The sequence below is a fragment of the Benincasa hispida genome, chromosome 1, assembly GCF_027475165.1.
Source record: "Benincasa hispida cultivar pf3 chromosome 1, pf3_genome.v1.1, whole genome shotgun sequence".
In the NCBI taxonomy this organism is placed as follows: domain Eukaryota; kingdom Viridiplantae; phylum Streptophyta; class Magnoliopsida; order Cucurbitales; family Cucurbitaceae; genus Benincasa; species Benincasa hispida.
In genome coordinates, this window is record NC_143478.1 from 38,605,862 (window position 1) to 38,614,181 (window position 8,320).

The 8,320-nt window shown below is 35.2% G+C and overlaps 1 pseudogene across 1 annotated transcript; it reads right to left on the reverse strand.

The window, feature by feature from the left end:
* Positions 1-520: 520 nt before the first annotated feature.
* Positions 521-4,342, reverse strand: LOC120091958 (exocyst complex component SEC15A pseudogene; annotated as a pseudogene). The gene is made up of 2 exons (XR_016525587.1): positions 3,961-4,342; positions 521-3,134 (listed from the first exon to the last, which is right to left on the reverse strand). The product of XR_016525587.1 is annotated as an exocyst complex component SEC15A pseudogene (transcript).
* Positions 4,343-8,320: the final 3,978 nt, after the last annotated feature.

Consider the following 8,320-nt stretch of genomic DNA (forward strand, 5'->3'; position numbering starts at 1 on the left):
GCTTGAATTTCAATGATTAATGCAAAGTGAGAGTAATGGTAAGTTGATCTAATTTCTACTTCAACGGTTCCTGTGTTAAACCCCTAACCCTCAAGTGTACCTTTGTCCAATAAAGAAAGGTTCAATGTAAGATTAAGATTAAGTTGCTTCCTATTGTTTTCATTTAATTTTCATATGCAGAACATATTTCGTAGGACAAGCGAAATTATTCTTCCTAACCCAAGCGACTTGTACTACCTTTTATCTTTACAAACTTTTTAATCGCAGTTCTTAAATTTCTGGCTTCATTTCCTTCTTTAGGTCATCTATCATTTGGAGATGGAATTTTATGGATGTTTAATTTATGACTTTAGCTTTTTAAGATTTCGAACATAAACAATGTGCTCGCCAGCACTGAATCTAAAGATCATGAAAGCAATTTTATGAACATCATTAAATGTCTAAAATCTTCTGGCAGTTTCAGAACTATAATACCAAGAGTGACAAGACGTGTGAAGGAAGAAGAAATGACAGGCACAAATAAAAACAAGACGCATACTAATGATGCAAAGAAGGTTAATGACCAATAGTTTCTTCAAGCTTGAAGATGAAACATGCATTATCAAATGAAACAATTGGGCAGGAAATAATATAACACAAATCATCCAAACAAAATGCAGCAGGGAAAAAAATTGTACAGGTATTGAATAAATACAATACGATGAAGAGAGTTGAGTTCTTACTGCTATTGCAGCCACTCTTCAAGCCTTGTTAGTTGAAATCTTTCAGTCTTTTCTTCAGCATGTCCATTGATTTCTTTCGAGTGCTTTGTTTCGCATTTCTGCTTGAAAGGCTCCCAAAGATCCCATCAGGAGAATCTTTGAATTTCTCACATATACTAGCCACCTTCTTGTAATCCAACATGTTATAATTCCTCTCTCTTATCTCAGGATTCGTGAAGTTTTCAGGTTGATTGCTCAGCAAAAGGTTAATAAGTTGTCTGGCTTCCACCAAGGAGTTCCGAAAACTACCCCCTTCATACGCTTCACTTAATCCAATGCTGTGGAACCTCTCATCTGCAAATGTTTCCAGCACCTTTAGATCATTGTCAATAGCCATGACTGCATTAGCATTGAACCTTTTGACGCTATCACTAAGAAAAGCTGCAAAGATAGAGTCTGATATGTGTTCAAACACTCCACTTCCAACCTTGTATAAGGCTTCTATAGGTAAAATCTGTTGTACGGTGGACATTATAGTGTCAAGATAAATAAGTACTTCGTTTATGTAGTCATTTGCATTTGCAGAAACCTCCTCAGAAGTCCAACTAATATTCTCTGTAAGAGCCATAAATTCATCTAGTTTGGTATTCACCAAATTCAACAATGCAAGATAAGCTGCATCTCTTGAAGTTTTGAGAACAATATTAGAAGCAAGATTAGCTTGTGGCCTTTCAACTGAAAAAACAGTCGTCCCGGATAGTTGAGCTGCAAAGCCAAGAAAAAAGTCACAGGCTCTTTCCAGGGCAGTTATATTTGCAGCAATTTGCATGGCTTGAGAAACCCCAACGGAGCTGCTATAAATAGTATTGAGTATTGCTTCGTTTAAAACATCAATAAGTAGCTTGTCCAGATATTTCTTCACAATATCAAAAGGATTAGAATGTGCACTGTACGAAAAATAATCAACAGACCCTTTAATGAAGGACCTCACAATGCGGCAGACATCAGGAACTGTGGAAGAAAATGGAGCAATATACGGAAATGCAGGCCTTATATCTGAAGACTGGAGATTAAAGGAGAGAACGTTGTTTTCATAATCACTATCTTTTTTCATAACCATCTGCTCATAAGAATCATTAGCAAGAACATCCACAATCTGCTGCCGGCACTCTTTCAAAAGAAGCTCATGGTATTTGTCCTGGGTTTTACTGATAGCCTCAAGAACCGGGGAAATTTCATACCCATATGGTCTAAGAGCAGATGCCAAAAGAGTGACATAATCCTTCACCAGGAGGAGGTGGGTTGCAGAGTGCATGAGGGAAAATTGTTCTTCCAGCAAGGATGTCAACTTGCTAACAGCAGTTTCTAACATTGCATCAACCTGTTCAGCTGATAATAACCCTCCAGCAGTTCTCATGACACGATCCTCCACAATAAAATATCCTGCAATTTGAGAAAAAAATGTCTGATAGGATTCGACAAAAGGCTGACTAGAGGAGATCTGCAAGTCTGTGTTAAGCTGCAGCATTCGATTCCTATAGTAATACTCACAAAACTTTGCTTGGATTCCAAGGCTTATATGAATGTGATATGCCCGATAAAGTGGTGTTAGGTCAAACTTTAGAACAGAGTCCTCATCAATATCTTCAACATCTAAACTATACGCAAAATCTCCAAAACCTGAAATGCTTTGTTCCTCAGCTTTTCTCTGATGTTCTAACATTTCCTCATCTCTTTGACGAGCAGTTGCTGCATGACCGATAGCTGTTTGCCCAATAACCTTGGCACAACTTCTAATGTGAACGAGCCATTCATTAAATTGATTTGAAACATTTTTCTCAATGTGAGATTTAATCACAGGAATTCTTGTCTCAATGACCATTCTTAGTGCCTTGACAGAAATTTTCTGCAAATAATTTTTCTCAATCAGATCTATAATTTTCAATGCAGGGTAGAACTGGCCTTTGGAGATATGATCATTGCACTTGGCACAAAGATCCAACATTTGAACACAATTCTCAGACATTTTGATGGCTTCAGTCAAATTTTTTTTAATAGAATAAGATCCAAGAAGTTCCTCAAGGCGAACCAAGAGGGCACTACCTACCTCTTGCAATTTAAAATTGTCACTAGATAATTCACTCTTCAACTCTTCAGCATCGACCAGTACACCACGAAGTTCATCAACTGCACAAATAAATTCTTCATAGTGAGTTTTGCACAACTCCTCGATTTCAACTTCTTTCTTCTTTACAATACACTTCAACTGATGAAGGAGAGTTTCTGGCCGCCCCATTTGAAATGCATATCTTACAATTGAAGCAAGATCTTCCCCATTCCCAGTTAATGTTGCAAGGACCAGGTCTTCTGTAGTTTCCCCATTCTCTGCAGCATTTCTCCTTCTTGGCTTTACCTCCATAATTAAGATCAACTCTGCAAAAACATACACATAAAGTATATATTCAATACAATATCTATATGCTTTGCAAAAATTAGCCTCAGTTTGCTAAGCAATAAATGCTACAATGAGAGTGAAGAATTCATGTTCAATCAATACTCATTTCAGAAACAATCACTAACATCCTTCGTAATCAACCTACAACAAATCACGAGAGGAATATGTAGAAAACACCTTTCATAGTTCATACGACAAATCCTGTATAAGTAATCCCATGACCTTGTGTCCACATTTCAATACTAGAAAAAGGTTTATGTATCACATTGCAATGGTGTGGATTGTCAGTGGTTGCAACGCATGGGAGTCCTTTTCTACAATATAACAACAGTTTTCTTCTCTTCACCGCAAGGACAGTGGGAAATTGTAGGTGATGGCAGTATTTTCGAAGCAAAGGTGTACTTCAAATCAACAATTCTCTTAACCACTTAAGCACCTAAGGTGAGGAGGCCTTAAAAAAGGAACCATATGGATTACTTTTAGACCCAGAAGGACCATTCCGTATTTCAGCAAATGAAAGCAGAGGGGGTGAACCCTCAACTACAAAGATAGTGGAATTGAAGGAATTTCTAGTATGAAAAAATAAATGGAAAATCGTGAAGAAGAAAAACTATTTCCCTTGCTTCATGAGGCAGCCCATTGAAGTTCTTTAGGGCAAGCCTCCATATCGAAAACCAGTCCAAATCGCCTATAAAACTTAAACGCACAAAACTAAAGACTGCTTCGTTTAATTTCAAATACGAAACTACACAAATTTCTCCAATAATCAAACACAAGGATACCAGAAGCAACCGGTAAACAGACCTTCAATGGAGAGTTTGATCAAACATAGAGAGGTGAAGACTGAATGATAAACGGAGAGATGGCAATCACCACTAATGTGAACTCAGGCGACATCATCGGCCTACGATCAAGAGAGGCGATAACCATTAGGTCACCTTCCAGTGAAAGAAACGACTTCCGGCTTGAACAGGGAAAGAGAGAGCTCAAAAGAGAAGGAATTCCAGTAAGCTGAAGCGAGCTCGAGTAATGAAGAGAGGGAGCTTCTGACTCTAATTAATGGAAAGTGAACTGATGCTTGAGAGAAAGAGAGAGTTTATGGAGAAATGGAGAGGGGATCTTGAGGGTTCTGTTTCTTCTGAGGACTGAGAGTGCCAGTGCAGGTTGAATACGAACATGGGGCGGCAAGTGTTTTATTCGAAAAAGTTTGTAAATATATCATGTTTTAAGGCTAAATGAGTAATTTTTAATAAATTATGGGTAAAAAAGGATTAAATTACAAGTTTAATCCTACGATTTTGTGTCAAATGTATTTTTTTTTTTTTTTTTTTTTTTAAGGAATAATGCATTGAAAATTAGGAAGAGTCGATGCTACAAGTCTCACAAGCAAGGGAAAATCAATCGAGAACAATAAAAGAATCCCAACAAACTTCTTAAAAAACGAAAAGAGAAGGATTTACAAAATAAACCCTAAGACTACTAGAAACCGTCGTACAAGCAAGGCGGTGGGTAGCACCATTTGTTGATTGCGAACACCAAACGAAGGACTCGGCCCAAAAAAACCACAACCAAAGCACGATATCCATCACAAAATAGCAAAACTCAAATAAATCAAGCCTTATATAGGTTATTATATTAATGAGTTCAACACAATCAAAGGAGAGGAGAGGCCACTGCTGAACTTGGACAAAAAATCAGATAGACTCCTAATCAAAGCAAGAACTTTCAGATTTTTTATGACTCGTTTCTCCAACACTTTCTCACACCCAGCAAGAACAAGAGACTCAGTAGAGTTGCGAACCACCTAGTTGATTCCACCCGCTCCTTCACTATCAATCTACAAAGCATCAATATTGATCTTGAGAGGCTAGAACTAGGAGGGGACCACGAACCCTGACTCGGCTGACTCACCTCTTTATGCAGAGGAGACACTCCAACAGATAGCAAAACAAACTCCTCAAAATGTAGAGTAATCTTATGCAAAGGACATCCCCATCAGGGACAGAGCTGCAAGAATTCACCAGATTTCGATAAATCCACACATCCCACAGAATGATTATTTATTTATTTATTTCTTAAACTTTAGAAAATGTGTGAATTCATGGGTTTGGTCTATGAAATTTAAAAAGTGACCATTGAGATTTTTTCCCCCTTAAATTCAACAATGTATAGGGTGAGGTGTTTGCACCTATGACCTCTAGGTTGGAGCATATCTTTTATATCACTTCAAAGTTTATTGATGTTAATATGTCAAGTAAATCTTTAAAGCTTTGTTTAGTAATCATTTAGTTTTCTTTATTTTGAAAATTGTGTATGTTTGCTCTCAATTTCTTATCATAATTTTTACTTTTTATAAAGTAAATGAGTTGAAATCTTAGTCAAATTTTAAAAACAAAAAACATATTTTTAACAACTATCTTTTTAAATTTCCAAATTTTCACTTAATTTTTTGAAAAATTTTGTAGAAAGTAGGTAACAAAACAAATAAATTTGGAGGTATAGACTTAATTTTGAAAAAAAAAAAAACAAATGATAATCAAGCGGTGTCTAAACTTTTAACTTTATATCGAATAAATATAAAAAATCTCAATTTTGGGCCTAATATTGTTTAATCTATTTGGCGTTTCTAAAATCAAGGATTTACCAAGCGCAATGTTGAAATTTTAGATTTATATTCAACATAAAATTCAGTAAAATTGAACATGCCAAGAATCTTTACATACAAAAATAAAAGTTTAGTTATCTGATATACCATTACTAGTTTAAATTTTTGAGATCTAATTAATATATATTTATATATATAAAAGGTCTTAAATTTTCATTAACGTGTCAATCATCTTTATATATCCATTAATACATTGATATTTTTATGCCACAGAAAAATAGATGAAATATAACAAAAAAAATTATATATATAATATAAATAAATAAAGCATAAAGTTAGTTTAGTCGTTTAATGATTATTTTTAACTTAAATATATTTTAAGCCTTTTTATTTATAATTTATTTCCAAAAAATATCTATCCACACAATATTTTATTAATATTTTGATCTGTATATCCATGGAAAAAATTGAAGAAATATTTTCATAAAATTGGACGTTAACATTTTCCTTCACACAAACATGTATAATTCGTGCATCATTTTCCTTTCAGAAAATTTTATTTTCATTTTTATGTCTGTTGATTTTGACTAACAGTTTTATTTTAATTTTATATAGCTTCGTAGAATTATTGAGAATTAAATTGCATGAGTAGTTGTGTTTTGTTTGGGATAGGAACCATAGCCCTTCGTAATTGTCAACTCCATCGTAATTTACAGGTATTTTAAGGGTTAAAAGACAAAAATATTTATTTTATATTTCCCTTGAAACTTCCGAAATATTACAAAGTAGACAATGAGAATGGTACAAATTACATTACTTTTCAAATAGGAAGATTAGTAAAAATCTCAACCCAACCTAAAAAGGCAATTTTCAATTGGATGGAAATCAAATAAATTTGAAGTTTATTAATTAAAGTTGTTTCTTGGATTATTCCAAAATCAGTTTGAATTAAATTAAATTAACTCAAATTTATTACTACTAATTGAAATATATATGTCACGTGAGATCCAATTATATATAGATATTTTATTTTATTTTATTTCATTCAATACTTTCTCTCTTTTTTCCATTCAACAAACTTCGGTTTGATGAATCATGATGGACCTTCATGATCGTTGCAAGGAGACCATCTCTTCAAATGGGAATTGGAGCAATTATTAGGAGGGAGGTAATAGTCTTGAAGCTCATCTTCATTCTTATACTGTTAGACTTGATAATTGGGGGTATTTAGTTAATTCGAGGTGGAAAAATCAAATTACGGAACAAAAGGATAAATTACATAAGTTTAAAATGGTCCTTATCCTTTAAACTTCCATCTTATCAATGGTTTAGAGAAACAACTTGCTCTTTATAAGGAGGAAGAGATTTACTGGAAGCAACGGTCCTGTGAGGATTGGTTGAAATGGGGAGATCGAAACATCGAGTGATTCTACCAAAAGGCCACTAATTGTAGAAGGAAAAATACTATCCTTGGCATTTTTTATGCCAATGGGGTATGGAAAGAGGAGGAGGGGCAAATCACTCAAACTTTTGTTGATTGCTTTAAAAACATTTTTGCTTCTTCTAACCCTATTCCTTCTATTGTGACTGGTGTGACTGAACTTGTTCCTAGGAGGATCATGCCTAAGATGAATAACATGTTAATATAACCTTTTATTAAAGAGGAAATTGAAAGTGAAGGAAATCGAACACGAGGATTTCCATGAGCAGCGGAAGTATCTTTCTAAATTTCAATCGTATATAAACTTTACAATTACAATCACAAACGGAAACATATGCCAAATACAGAAATTACAGCATGATTTATGATAACGGGTAGAAATGCACGTTATTATGGGCCTTTTAGTGTGACAGAGCACTAAGCAGGGGTGCATCGCCGACTCCATGATGGAGGTCGAGTATGTAGCGGCTTGTGAAGCTGCTAAGAAGGTTGTCTGGCTCAGGAAGTTCTTGATAGAGCTGGAAGTTATTCCAGATATGTCTAGGCACATCACATTCTATTATGACAATAGTGGTGTTGTGGTGAACTCTAAGGAGCCCAGAAGTCACAGGCGCGGCAAACACATAGAGCGGAAGTATCATCTGATTCGCGAGATAGTGCATCGAGGAGACGTGATCGTCACAAAGATCACCTCGGAGCACAACGTTGCTGACCTGTTTACGAAGGCTCTCACGGCTATAGTGTTTGAGGGTCACCTTCAGAGCATGAGTTTACGGGACCGCCCGCAGCTGGACTAGAATAAGTGGGAGATTTTATTGTACTGGGTTTTTATGCCCTAGTCTATTGTTTTGTACTTATTTTTGTACACCCCACTTCGCTTTAGGACAAGTGGGAGATTGTTGGGATTGATGCCCTAAAGTCTTGTGTCCTGTATTTGTAAAAACATTTTATACGAACGCTTGTGATGTATAATATATGATATTTACTTCACTTCTTGACTTTGCACATTTGATATTTTATTTGCTTTACCACAAACCAATAAACTTAAAACCACTAATCGTCTTTATGGAACTTAAGCATGTATGTGGTGACAAACAAGTGGATCATATTTTAAGTGA